Raw genomic sequence first — 14,610 nt, forward strand, 5'->3', positions numbered from 1 at the left:
GAAGTTCCCTTCCCTCCCAAGTTTGCTGACAGTTTTGAAAACGAGGAATGGATATTAAATTTTGTCAAACGCTTTTTCTAAATCTACTGAAATGATCCTGTGGTTTTTATTTTTTAGTCTGTTTACTATTATGAATTACATTGACTTTTGAATGTTGAACCAGTTTTATATTCTTGGACTAAATCCCACTTGGTCATGATGTATTTTCCTTTTTATATATTACTAGACTTGGCTAAAATTTTGTTAAAAATTTTTGCATCGATGTTCATGAAGGATATTTGTCTGTAGCTTTCTTAAAATGTCTTTGTCTGGTTTTAGGATCAGGGTAATGCTGGCTTCACAGAATAAGTTGGACAGTATTCCCTCTTCATCAATTTTCTGGAAGTTTGTGTATAATTGGGATTATTTCTTCCTTAAATGTTGGTAGAATTCACCACTGAAGCCAACTGAAGAACCAGAATGTTACTTGCCCAAGGTCACCCAGCTAGAGAACAGCAAAGACAGGAAAGGCCACCAGGTTTCAAAGTCCACATGACTAACCACTAAGCAATAGGGCCACTCAGCTTATACCTTTAGACTTTTTGTATGAATTCCATTCCACACCTGAGCTGCTGATCCTGAGATGTTGTTTGAGTTCTCGTCCAGCTCACCTGCCCCAAACATTGTCCTCTACCTGGTTTTTGGGTGCTTTCCTTCCTATTCCTTCAACTCATTACCTATTTCTTGTTCTTTTAGTCATTTAGAGTTTCACTGCCAGCTCTTCTAGTCAGCCAGCTAGAACACCCATAATCCCAAACGGAAACTGGAACATATCACCTGATCAAAGGACTTTTTTTCCTACTTTGTAAATTTGTTTTTACAAAAATGATGATATATTTTGTGAATCACTATACGTTCAATTAAAAGATTTTATTGAAAAGAATAAAATGAGATAAAAATGGAGACTGCCCTAGAAAATGAAAGCTATACCAATGAAACACAGCTAGTTTTACACATTGGTAACAAAAACGTACAGGTTGCCTAGAACCCTAAAAGGGACATGGGATAAAAGAACTGACATTTATTAATTGTAATCCTCAGAAAAGGTAGTATCTCTGCCTTTGTCTAGAAGATTTATGCTTTGTGTTGAGAACTGCAGTATGGTTTCAATAGCTTTTATAGGGCTATATTCTAGAAAATTAGGATAGGGAGAATTTATTACCAGAAAAGCCTTTGTGTGTGTTCTACTCAATTTCTGAATCTTTCAGTGAGTGTATGCATGTCTGTTTTGTTTTTGTCTTGTCTTTAACAAAATAGACTACACTCAAGGGCAGCTCTAGATAGAACTTTTCTGGATTGAACTTTTTTCTCCAATTAATTCCCTTTCAGTGGTGGTCTCCAGTTAACTCTCCATGGTTATTTCCCAGGAGGAAAACACATTAAAACCCTCCTCCAACAGCAAGCCTCTGTGTCTAGGGCCTTTCTCCACTTCCTCACCTCTCCTCAGGTTCCCCTGACTTTATCCTGTCCACGTAGGATCTGTCCAGAGCCGGGAACCCCACTGTCCGCAGTGGAGGTGCAGTGGAATAGTCCTCGCTTCCTAGGCTCAACATAAATCTAAAGTAGCCTTTAACTCCTTTTCCAAGTTCTCTGTTTTTTGTTTTGTTTTCCCATCTGTCAGTTCCCCTTAATTATGGGTAGTTTGACTCAGCTGAGTCCCTGGCAGTGCAGCTATTAATCACCAATCACAAAGGAGTCAGAGTGGCAACAGGTGTGACTGCAATCTGTCGCCATTTTTGGAGAGCAAAAGAACCCATTTCGTGAACTTCCCAAAGTGAATGGGTCTAAAATTTTAAAATTAGAAAAATAAACTTTGCCAGCACCCATTGTCCCTTGTCTGGGAAGTTTTCCAGAGCAGTAACCTCAAGCTCGCCGTACCCATCTCTTGCCAGAGGGCTGACTTTCTGCTCTTGTTCGAGCGGAATGAGAAGCAAAAGAAAAGCCACCACAGGCAAGGAGAGAAAAAGGCTGGAGGATGCGGGCATCGATCCCGCTACCTCTCGCATGCTAAGCGAGCGCTCTACCATTTGAGCTAATCCCCCACCGCTGGGCACGGCTGGTTATCTCTTCCTCTAGAGAGAGGTCAGAGGATTTGGAAGCGAAGATAAACATTTTTGACTACATTCTTGATCTTGCCTCATGGCTGAAGGCAAAGTAACAAAACGTGTGCGTCTCTCCTTCGAGCCGGAATCGAACCAGCGACCTAAGGATGGCCGCAGGTGCACGCCTACAGTCCTCCGCTCTACCAGCTGAGCTATCGAAGGGAGCGGAGGCAGAGCGCGCCGACGCCTCGCCATCAGTTCTAGTCATTTTATAGGCTCCGTGCGCTTTCTACCGCGTTCCCTCCGTAAGTCCCAGGTTCCTGGAGCACAAGAGCCTCCTCGCGGACCTTCCACCTCCTCACGACGGCCGGAGCGAGCACGGCGTCGCCCACCCTGCCCGGGCCTGGCCCCGGGGAGCCGCATTAGCTTTCTTTGTGTGAGAACAAGCAGGAGGCCGTGACCCCGCGTCCTCCCGCCGAGCGCAGACTGACGGCGGCGCTTGAACTTGGACGGCACGTCCCCGCTTCCGGGATTCGCAAAACACTTCACACGGGGGAAGCTGGCGTAGGCTGAAACAGGAGCGAGAGGGCAAGAATTTCCAGCTGTTTTTCGGAACATAATGTGTATTAGCGAAGGGTACCCGAGGAAAGGACTGTAAATCATAGGAAGCAGGGAGAAAAAAGCCAAGCGTGTCTCCTTCGAGCCGGAATCGAACCAGCGACCTAAGGATGTCTTTCGTCAGAGTATCAACTACAGTCCTCCGCTCTACCAGCTGAGCTATCGAAGGGACGGGCAGGCGACTTTCCCGTCTTCTGTGATTCAATTCATAAAAAGCAGAGCGCGCCCAACCGTGAGCCAGAGGTCGAACTGAGCATGCGTGGGGAGTACCCGGCTCTGTGTTGCTTTACGCGTGCGCAGAAAGACAGCCGTCTCTGGCTCCCGGGATCCTGACTGGCCCGGGAAAGGGCTTCCGACTTGTGCGTCCAGGGCCTTTGGTGCCAAGACTCGGGGACTCCGACGCTGCCTCCACATGCCTGTCGCACTTTTCCTTGACTACCCAGCGTCGGGGTTGGCCGTCAGCAGTGGCCTTAGCACTTTGTACTCTATGTATCCCCTCAATTCCTCCTGGTGTGAGGGGCCAGTGGCGCAATGGATAACGCGTCTGACTACGGATCAGAAGATTGTAGGTTCGACTCCTGCCTGGCTCGGGATTTTTGTCACCTTAGTTTTTAAAACCAGAGATTACTCCTCGCTCTGTGACCTCCCAACCGCGAGGGCCAAGCGAAACTCCCTGCGCCTTGAGCTCGGAGACCGTCGCGCGTCGTGTCCAAGGCAGCCCGTCAGACTTCCGACACATCGCGAGGTCCGCGGGCGCGGGCGGGACGCCGGGCCGGCCCCCTCCAGGGCGCTGCGGGCCGAGGGCGGAGGCGGCGCGGGCCGAGCTCGCGGGCTCCGGGGAGGAGGCCCGTCCTCCCCGCACGAGGCCGGCGACGACGCGGGGCCGCTGCTCCCGCCGCTCGGTCCGTCGGCTCTTGTAAGATGCTTGAAACGTTACCGTCCCTAAGTCACTGAAGAAACCGCTCCCCCATCCTGCGCGACGCAGAGGGAAACAATGCAGGTTATTAACGATGTCTTTTCCATCCAGTTCCTGTTTGACGTTGCGTTTTAACGAAGGCGTTGAGCCCCTCGGTTGTAAGCACGGCGTAAAAACTATCTGATGACTTCGCTTCTCCCCTCAAGGTCTTTTAACCAAAAGGGCACAGTGTTGGTTTGAGCAAGCGGAGTTTTTCTTTTGAAGTTATAATTTTATTTGCAGAGAGGAGGTTAGAATTATTTCTTGCATCTCCCCAAGTAAGACAGCAGTTCTCAAAAGTAAAAGCTTTAATAAAATGTGAAGCTTGGAAGGAGAGAAGTTAAGGAAGAGAAAATGTGAAGTTAGGGAAAAGGGCTAGTTTTTAAGTGGGAAAACTGTTTTCTTAAGCCTACACAAATATGGTTAAAAGAAGCTAAAAGTTTGGGAGCGCGCAAGCACAGACTATTTGAACAAAATGATGGTGGGTTTTATTTTTGTTTCCTGGTAAACATTTTGGTATTTTTCGCACATAACGAGCTGATATCTGAGAGTTAAAAAAAAAAATAGTACTTTTGTGGGACGTTGGGGAGATATGTTGCATCTTTTCCCCCAAGTTTGTGGGCAGAACCTTGTAAGTTGGACTAAGAGGAAAGAGCCTCCATCTTATTCGTGCCTTCTCCCCATTTTACAGAGTTGGCAAGTGAGGTGTTTCCTGTCTGCGGAGGTCGCTGTCACGGCCGTCCCTGCGCTGTGGCGGAGGCTCTGGCCCCTTGGTGTATCCCCTTCTTGAGGTGCTGTCTTCCCCAACAGCCAGCCGGACCAGAGTAACACGTCCCAAGAGGGCCGAGATGGTGCCTGATTTCTGGCTCCCGTACTTGTGGCAGAAATTCACATAGAGCTAGTGTAACCAAGACAGACATTTATTATAGTGAAGTAGGGATGTCCCAGGAAAACCAGGGACAGGATGTCGCTGGGCCTCCTTATGGCTTTTCTCTCAGTGCCTTTTGGCTCCTCTCCTTCTCTAGTGCAGGGTTGGAAACATGGTGCTGCCCACTCCCCCAGTCATTCCTGACCTTTATCCCTCACAGACTGTTGCTGTAGGTTGAATGTTTGTGTCTCACAAAATTCATATGTTGAAATCTAATGGCCAAGGTGGTGTATTGGGAAGTGGGGTATGTGGGAGGTGATAGGGTCATGAGGGTTGAGCCCTTACAATGGGATTAATGCCCTTATCAAAAAGGCCTCTGAGAGATCCCTCCTCTCTTCCATCACATGAGGACCTAGTGAGAATTTACCAGTCTGCAACACAGAAGAGAGGCTTCACCAAACCTGATGGTGCTGGCACCTGCGTCTTGGACTTCCAGCCTCCAGAACTGTGAGAAATAAATTTCTCTTGTTTATAAGGCACCCAGTCTGTGGTATTTTGTTATAGCAGCCTGAACAAACGAGGACATCGATCAACCAGAGACTCACTTTTCTTTCTCAATCCTGACTGCAAAACTCTTCATTGTTCTGGCCTCAGATGCTCACCCCTGACCCCCAAAATGTCCAGGGGTAGGGATTACATGCAGCCAGCAGGGCTGGCTCACCTCTAGCCATATGGTTGGGCAGATAGGATTGCATCCCCTCCTTCCTAGGATCCTAATGAAAAAATAATAAAGATATACAAAAAGAAAAAAAGCGTATTGCAGCATGGAAAAGAACAATAGGTACAGTCAGCAAACTTGAGATTTTAAATAATCTCTGGGATGTAGAAAGCAAACGGGATTGTATGGACACATAGCCCAGAATGGAGAAAACCACAGCTAAGACTACACATTATAGAAGCTAGCAAAGACAGAACTATTCTCCCTGTGGAGCTCCCGAGAGCTTCTAGGCACAGAGGCAGCAGCGCGAAGGTCAGAGACACACAGCATTGTGCTGCTGCTGCTGCATTTGTCACCAGTTGGAGCTGCTTGGAGAACTGCTTAAGCAGAGTAGATGAGCCTGGGGAGTGTAGGCCTAGGGAGGGAGGCAGAGTAGAGCCTAATAATAACAGACATGTTGAGAAAGAAAGGTCACCCCACCCCACTCTCAGGGTGAGACTTTCCTTGAATTGGCTGGTTGGGGCATCTTGGGCCAGCATGGCTTGTTCCTCTCGTGCACTATTAATGAAAACACCTGCTTGTCCCCAGGACCCAGCCATTTTACAGATACAGATCAGTGTAATCCATTGTTCATAAATATGAACAAATGTCCACCAGACATTTGAGTGGAAACAGCAAAACAGTTTAAAGTCCAAGATGAGCAAACAAAATAACTGACCAAGGAGGAAACAGATAATGCAAGGAATAGTAAAGAACTACTTTTTTAAAATGCTAACTAATATCCTCAGAGACATCCAAGAGGCTATTGTAGCAATAAAAACTAGAACAAGGTGATAGGAAAAGGAGCAATGAAAGAATAATTAACTTCTTGAAAACTTAAAGTGTGATTGCTAAGTTGAAAACTAACATATTGGTCATGGCTAAAGATGAAATTTGCATGTGTAGAAGAAAGAATGGAAAATACCTCCCAGAATACCAGAATATAGAGAGCAGAAAATATAAAAGTAAAAGCATGGAGAACAGACCCAGAAGACACAATGGCTATCTAGTCAGAGTTCCAGAAAAAGAAAGCAGAGATAATACAGGGAAAGGAATGGAAGAAAGACATTAGTCATCAGATCAACAGGGCCATCCAAGTAGGATGAATGAAAAACAATCAGGCCTGGACATGGCCTAGTGAAATTTAAAAGCATTGGAGATGAAGATAAAACCCTAAGAGCTTTCAGTGATGGGGACAAAAAGAAACAAACAAAAAACAGGCTGGCTGCATAGGAATGAGAATCTCATCAGCAATACTGGATTCTAGCAATGCTAGAAGACAGAGCAAGACCTTCAAAGTTCTTTGGGGAAATAATTTTGAACATAGAATTGTATAACCAATCAAAGCAGCAATCACATGTGAGGACAAACAGGTAGTCCATGCTTGCAAGGTCTCATAAAGTTTAAATTCCATAATTCCTTTCTGAAACATAAAAAATAAACATTACTTGAGGATGTTATACTGATTGAATTCTCCAGGAAGCAGAAGCTGACACAAAATGAGAGTACAAAATTTTTCTGGAGAGCAACATCTGTGAATGGAAAAGGGTAGGACACAGGATTGGGTAGGGGTAGCAATTACATAGTGATGCAGACCTGACAGAGTCTCAGCCAGCCCCCTTGGTAGGGGTAGCTGCAGAGCAAAGATTTCTCTTTAGAGGAGTCCTGAGTTGGGCAGAAATGGCTAGGCCCTCATACAACCCCCTTGCTCAGTCATTGGCCAGAGGCTGATAACCTTGGCAGGAAATTTGAGGTGGACCCTGAAGGAGTTAATACCTGGAGGCTCTCAGTTAACCATCCTCCTTGCAGCTGGGCAGTGAGTCCTTTCTTGAAAGGCAATCTAGCAGCAAGTCTCGTGTCTGGCATGGATGTACTTCAACAAAACAAGAATCCAAGAAAGGAATACCTAGGATTTATGAAAAAAGGGAACCAACCCAGGAGCTCAAAATAAATCCCAGGTTGATAGTGATGCAACAAGCCAAGAAAGCAATCAGGAGAAATTAGGAAAAAGCAAAAAAAGTCAGAGGGCTCTGGGAGATGATCTTTGAAGAAGGAAGAGCATTCTTTCACAATGGTCATGTGACTGCGGACTAGGGAGACCTTAGAGAGATGATAAAGGCATGTCACTTTTCTCAAAAAGCAAACCAAAGATAATTAGGAATTTCTTAAAAAAATACAAATCACTTTTAAATAACTCATAATCCAAATTTAGAGCAAACTGAAATCTGGCACAATTTTGAGAAATCGATGACATGTATTATGGGCCAACTTGTGTTCCACCCCCAATTCTAAATTCTTATACTGAAGCCCCAACTTCCAGTACCTCAGAATGTGATTGTATTTGGATTTAAAGAGGTAATTTGTATTGTGTATTTGTATTGTGATTGTGTTTTTGTATTTGGCTTTAAAAAGGTAATTTAATTGAAATTGGGTCGTTAGGCTGGGCCCTCATCCAATCTGACTAGTGTCTTTATAAGAAGAGATTAGGATACAGGGAGAGAGAGACACCAGACATGCATGGAGAGACGACCATGTGAATACACAGCGAGAGGACAGCCATCTGCAGGCCAAGGAGAGAGGCCTCAGAAGAAACCAAACCTGCTGACATCTTGGTCTTGGACTTCTAGCCTCCACAACTGTGAGAAAATAAATTTCCATTGTTTAAGCCACCCAGTCTGTGGTATTTTGTTATGGGAGACCTAGAAAACTAAGACAGGGATGGTGAAGAAAGAGAAATTTGCTTTCTTTTCTGCATGCTTTGTTATTGTTTGCATTTTTATTTAACCATATGCAAGTTATTTTATATAACATGTATAAGGCAGATAGTCCCATAGTTGTCATTTAATGCAGCATCTAATAAAAATCACCTTAAAAGGAAGGAACTGGTACCCAAAGATGTGAAATGGCTTACCTTCAGTAACAGAGTTGAGCAAAGGCAGACGAGATCTCAGTTCTCCTGAGTTGCCAGCCAGGACCCTTTCCTTGGCACTACTTGGTCTCCCACTCCCCACTTAAACACTTGAGATAGAGAGACTGGACTGCTGGACTGCTTCCTGGGAGGAAGGAGGTTGAAAGTTGGCTTCTGATGTCAGGCAAGGTCAGATGATGACCAGGACATTCTGGGAGTAGCAAAGTGTTCCATTTATTAAAGTGAACTGTCTTCTCACCTCTAGAACCCAAAGATCAAATCCCTGAAATTTGTTAACAATGGTGCTCCACAAAAATTACGTGAAGATACTCTGGGATCTGAAGTCTACAAAAAGCATTGTTCAGTGTGAAAAATACCTTACATACAGACACATGAAAGAACTTCCAAGTTCTTCCTTTCAGTTGAGGAAACCGTTCTACAGATCAGGAGGCTCTACCAAAAAAAGTTGAATACTTTCTTCAGGATGACCCTCCAGATTGGGGGAACAGGGCTAAACTCAGGTTTACTGATTCCTCGCCCATGGCTTTCTGTAAATATGTACGTCTCTAGGAAGGATATTTGTGAGAAACGACAGAGATAATGTTTCCAAGGCCAGAAAGGGAACCATTCTGGAGAACTCTGGGGGAGATCCAGTTGATTCTTGTTATTCGTGGAAGCTAGGTTCTATAGAGTCATCACAAACACTGATTTAGTGAGTACATGCTGAACCATTGCTCCTGGAAACACAGGATTAAGTTCCTGTAGGCCTCTGTTTACAACATTTTCCTTAAGCGATCAATACACAACCTTGTTTTATGTGTGTTTTGGTTTAGACACCTTATTTAATATATATTGTTGAATCATTGACATTGAACTCACGGCCGATAGCACTGTTATACCTGAAAGAAGCTTATCTGACATACATATTTTCTCCACAAGGCACATCATAACCTTTTGCACCTAGGAACACTAGACGGCTCCTCAGCACTATACTTTCAAACATTTTAAACAGTGAAATCACCAACAAAAAGCACAAAAATGCAAAAAAAATGTGGCACATGTTTACAGTAAGAGAGCTGAAACAAGAAGTCAGAACGTTGCCTTGTTCAACGTCAGCTGGAAACATATGCACCAGGCAACTCAAATTTTCTGCTGTTCTGTATGTGCCTGTGAATGACCACAAAAGCACCACAAGTATTGATTTTGGGGTCACAAGTAAATTTTAGCCACTAGGCAAATTTGCAATATAGAATCTGTGATAAGGAGGATTGGCTGTATTATTAAACCACACTAAATCCTGACTTCTAGGCCAAATCACTACATTGAAAGGTCTTAATGAGACTAACCCTCAGACCCCCATCTCCATTAAGGAGCTTAACAAGAGCCATTTGTACTACAGGAGGATGGCAAGATTGACCCATCCACTTCCCCAGGCTCCATGAGCCTCTGCAAGCTCCCTTGCCCTGTTTCACACTCAGGGAAAGTGGAACTGTCATCTTGTTCATATAGCATCTTTCCCAAAGGTGTGATCTGGGAGGTGGGGAAGGATGTTGCGTAGAGATTTTCTTCAGAGATTCATATTTATTCCAAGAGATTCCATATTTATTTTGTCTTTACTGTGTTAGGCACTGTTCTAGAGCTGAGGATGCAGCAATAAGCAAAACAGACACAAATCCCTACTCTGATGGAACACACATCCTGAAGGGGCAGACAGACAATAAATTGACAATAAATAACGTATATAGTAGGCTCAGCAATGGTGAGTGCCAAAAGGGAAAATAAAGCACAGGTAGATCCAGTGTGAAGGATACTGTGCTTCTCACAATGGCAAATTGACATAAGACAAGAAGCAAAATAAATTGTTGCAGAATATATAGTCATGTGTCCCTTCATGATGGGATACATCTGAGAAGTAGGTTGTTAGGCAATTTTGTTGTGTGAACATCACAGAGTATACTCACACAAACCTAGGTGGTATAGCCTATATGATACTAGGGTATATGATGCTAATCTTATGAGACCACCATCTTATATGTGATTAGTCCTTGACTGAAACGTCGTTATGTGGCACGTGATGGTATACATATACTTATACACACACATTTATTTTAAATGTTGCAGATAAATTTTAGTTCCTTTAGGAAAAGTTAGTTTGCCAAGTTGTATTTCCTTTGTACTATGAAGAAATAATAAAGGATTGCTAATTTAGTGGTCTGACATAAGTAATGGTATATTTTTACTTAATAGAAACTTCACAATTTGTACCTTATTGAGTATAATTTCACTTTTCTTATGAATAGATAACATTTAAAGTTATGAAAAGATAATATGTCTCTTGTATGAGTGGTATTGAAATGCGTTATTTTTATGTATAATAGCAAATGTTCTCATCCCACTCTTATGGAATCAGAATAATGGAACAGATATGTTAACTTGGATTTACAGACCTGTTGTATTCACTTTTAGTGAGGGAGGGACAAATTAGAATATACTGAATGTAAACACTTTTTTGATATTAAATAAGTAGTTGCATCTGACTTTATGGAATTCAAATATGTCTTAGGGCACCAGGATAGTGTAGTAATTAAGCAGATGGACCCTAGAGGTAGACTGCCTGAGTCCAAATGCTGGTTCTCCTGTTATTGACAGCACAGGTTAATTAAAGTTTCCTATCTTCCCATCTGTGAAATGGGAAATAATAGTACCTACCTTATAGGGTTGCTATCAGGATTAAATGAATTAATCTATATTAAGCACTTAGAGTAGTGTCTGGCACACGGTAAGCACCATAAATATGTTTGCTATTAAAAAATATACTGTTGTCTTAGTACTATCTACACGTCCTGGAAAATTATGGCAGGAACTTTATCAGAATTTTTAAAGTCACAATTATCTACTAATACTGACTACTCTAGAATCACTTTTTAAATGAAAAAAACCCCAACTTTCACTCATTTGATTAATGTTGCAATTATTGTTTAGTCAGACAAGAGAAAATGGCAGACGTAGGGACCAAGGCCACATAGGCTTCCCAGTAAGGAGGTGCCACAGGGAGCCGGAGGAGGAGAAGGAGGAGACAGAGGAAGTCTTTGGGAATTTGCTCTTGAGGAATTTGAAGATTTTGAGTCTTTACTTGAGGAAGTCACTGGGAATTACGTAATGGCGATTCCCTAGAGGAATCTTCTTGAGCTGCAAAGGGCAGTTGAAGGGAAAGGTAGATCATAAAAGTAGTGATAGGAGTGCGTATTCTTTTGAAAATAAGAGAACCCTGGGAAGGAGTTGGGCTGGGAGGTGGAGAGGGTTAGTTTTCAAGAAGGACAAATGTAGTTGGAAATAGAAGATCATCATGGAGAGGCATATAGTACAGCTGTTAATATGATGGACTCAAGGATCAGCCTGCTCCACCCCTTCTTAGCTAGGTGATCTTGGCCAAGTTACGTAACTTTCTGTGTTTTAGTTTCTTAGTCTGAAAAATGGGGAACGATAATGCTGATAGTACTTGTCCCATACCTGGTCGTGAGTAGTAAGTGAAGATATAAAATTTGTAAAGCTAATATAAAGCCCTTCTGGCAGTGTCAGCTACTAAGCACTATGACTATTGGTCATTATTGTTCATTTGACGGATTTATTTTAATTTATGAAAGAATAAATCATCTTTTTCAAATACAAATGCACCTGTGATCCTAAAAACCAACACTTCCTACTTCCCTCCAAATCCTTTAGTTTAGGGGATGGGATGTGCTGAGAAGAGGTATGAGAGGGAACTAACAAAAGTAGAATGTAAGCAGGGAAGTGAACCATTTTTATTTTCTGTTAACACTTTACCCTCTTACTCAGAATAATATATATCTTTTAGGTTTGGGTAGCTAAAAATTAAGTTTCCTAGTATGCTCTATAGTGAGTTTAAAAAATAAATTCCATGGAAATACGATAAAGAAACTTGAAATAAAGGCATTTTATATACAACTGTTATACTAAGAAGTTAATATATAGACATACTATTTTTCATTGCCTGATGGCTTTCATTCGTTACTTTTAAACTGAGGTTAGCTTTAAAATATTGCTTCCTGCAGTTATAATAATCCTGAAAACTGACTGTTTAGTAAATAGTATATACACATGCCCAAATAGATCATTTTAAAAAATTTAAGAAAATATTGGAATTTCATTCTCAAAGTGAAAATCTGCACTAAAAAATTTCCAATTATTCTTCACCAGGAAAAGAAGTATATTATAGATGAAACTGAGAAGAGATGAATCTGGACATCTCAGGAGTGGAGATGTTTGGGTACCAGAGAAGATTACCTGGAAGTAAAAGGAAAAAACTCCTTAGGTAAGATCCCCTCTTCCTGGCCCTGGGAACAAGGACATACCTCGGGCGCTCTCAGGCCCTGGAGAAGCTGATAATCGGATTTTCAGCTATTAGAAAGCTCAGGTGGCAGCCCAGTGGTGAGCAGAATATGTTAACAGCTGTCTGATTACTGCTGATTTGATTCTAGAAATTTAGTTTTGTTTCTTGGGGCAGCCCTGGAAGGGCATGAAAATTCCAGAAAGTCTATCACACTTACCCGTTTATTTGGCCCTGAGCATGTTTAGGACTCCTTTTGGAGAAAGGCTTTTCTCAGAAATGGCATAGATTGTGAGATTTAAACAATTAATCAACAGGGATTTGTTAGTTTCCTACTTCGTTTTCAGCACTGTGCAAAATATTTAGCGCTGTGTAAACTCTGACTCTAAGATGTAATTCTGGAAATCGCTGCTAATTTGAGCCATCTACAGTTTGGAAATGGATTTGTTTTACAGAAACTGGTTATTCACAACTTAATCTAAATCTCTGGCGCTTTGTGGTCTAGAACTGCTCAGGAGTAATATGAAGAGGAGTGTGACTTGGGTGCTTAGGGGGGCTGCAGGCTGGAAAAAGAGGGCTTTTGGAGAGGAGGACTTGTGTTGCTTGAATAAAGGTTTTTCTCTGCTTGGAGAAGGACTGGTGCCCTGGAAATGGACATTTGCCTTCATATCAATGAGAAGTAAGGGGGGGCAGGCTACTGAAAGTTTTTAGAAAGACAACTCTGTAATTGGATTAGAGGTTTGGTTGGGCACCCAAGCTGACATATTAATATTTGTATTAATTTAATGCTTAGTTAATTTTATGCTAAGTCTCATTAAAAACTAAGGATTTTAGCAGCTTTTGAGTTTCTAGCAGGTAGGAATTTGTCTATTCTACAACAGGTTAAACATTTACTCATTTAACAAATATTCCCCAACCATCTACCCTGTGTCAGGCACTGTTTTAAGTGCTAGAGATTCAGGAAGACACAAAAACAGACAAAAATCTTTGGTCTTGTGGTCTGGCAGACAGACAAGCATTGAGATTAAAAGTTTGTTATGAGAAGTCCTAAGGAGAAAAAGTGCAGAAGGGAATAGAAGAGTGAAGAGGGGATGTTCCAGTCCCAGGCTGGGTGGCTGAGAAAGCCTACGGAGCAGTGACAGCTGAGAAAAGATGTGGGGGAGTCTCTTCATGCTCTAAATGCTTTATATGTTTTAAGTTGATCTACCTCTGGCCCAGAGCTGCAGTTTAACAGGGTAGTGAGACATTTCCCCTCAGCCAGGTCTTAAAAGAGTTCCTCTCCTTCCCAGGGATGCAAGGGCTCTACTGGGGTTTATGTCTTCATCCTCCAGGGGATTCTGAGCCCCTCATCTGGCTTCAGCTTCGTTGCTTCTGAGGTCCAGTGTCCAACCCTGCATGGCTCCTTTGAGAGGCCAGATGTGGGCACAGGAATCTTTTGTTATGGCTACGAAGACATGACTTAATTTTGTCACCTGGGCATCCAAGTGTTGTCTCATCATAGGGGCTCTCCTCTGTGAGGACACAAGTCTGGGCTACTCTGGGAACTCCCCCCAAAATCCCCAAACCCATCTTTCGTCTAGAGGCCCCTCATGATGGGGTTACTTCCCTTCCTCAGGTTTCAGCATGCACCTTTCTACCAGCCCAAGCTCCCAAACAAAAGCCGGGATGGTTGTTTTCCAGGTGTCTGACTACCTTTGTTTTTAACCTCTAAGGCTGTGGTAGCAAGAGAGTGAACTTTTAAAGATGAAACTCAGAAGAGGGGCGCCCTCATTCCTTTGAGTCCCCTAAAGCACTAAGGGCAAAACAAAATTAATGTGTCAATGAATGACCTTGCCATTCCTTCAGATCATGAATGTAGTCACTCTAAGTGATTTCTATTTGTCAATACACTCAGAGAACTGCTTGAAAAATACTTTTATTCCCCCTTTACCTATTAACATTGTGATTAATTGTGCTTGAAGTTACGGGGGGAAAGACATTCCTTTAAGAATATTCTGTTACCCAGACTATTTCCTATCTCTCCCTCCGCTGCTGGTTGGGGTACATTCACAATAGTTCAGTTTATCTAAAAGACC

At 42.8% G+C, this 14,610-nt stretch overlaps 1 long non-coding RNA gene and 4 other non-coding genes across 5 annotated transcripts; 2 read left to right on the forward strand and 3 right to left on the reverse strand.

Annotated features, from left to right (window-relative positions):
- The first annotated feature begins 900 nt into the window (after positions 1-900).
- LOC139085222 (uncharacterized) lies at positions 901-6,244 on the forward strand. The gene is made up of 2 exons (XR_011543378.1): positions 901-3,699; positions 4,346-6,244. It is a non-coding gene; the product is annotated as an uncharacterized lncRNA (long non-coding RNA).
- TRNAA-AGC (transfer RNA alanine (anticodon AGC)) lies at positions 2,009-2,081 on the reverse strand. Its single transcript has one exon. It is a non-coding gene; the product is annotated as a tRNA-Ala (tRNA).
- Positions 2,215-2,303, reverse strand: TRNAY-GUA (transfer RNA tyrosine (anticodon GUA)). The gene is given in 2 exon segments: positions 2,215-2,250; positions 2,267-2,303. It is a non-coding gene; the product is annotated as a tRNA-Tyr (tRNA).
- TRNAY-GUA (transfer RNA tyrosine (anticodon GUA)) lies at positions 2,776-2,868 on the reverse strand. Its single transcript has 2 exons — positions 2,832-2,868; positions 2,776-2,811 (listed from the first exon to the last, which is right to left on the reverse strand). It is a non-coding gene; the product is annotated as a tRNA-Tyr (tRNA).
- Positions 3,217-3,289, forward strand: TRNAR-ACG (transfer RNA arginine (anticodon ACG)). Its single transcript has one exon. It is a non-coding gene; the product is annotated as a tRNA-Arg (tRNA).
- Positions 6,245-14,610: the final 8,366 nt, after the last annotated feature.

Source organism: Equus przewalskii, chromosome 8 (genome assembly GCF_037783145.1).
Source record: "Equus przewalskii isolate Varuska chromosome 8, EquPr2, whole genome shotgun sequence".
In the NCBI taxonomy this organism is placed as follows: Eukaryota; Metazoa; Chordata; class Mammalia; order Perissodactyla; family Equidae; genus Equus; species Equus przewalskii.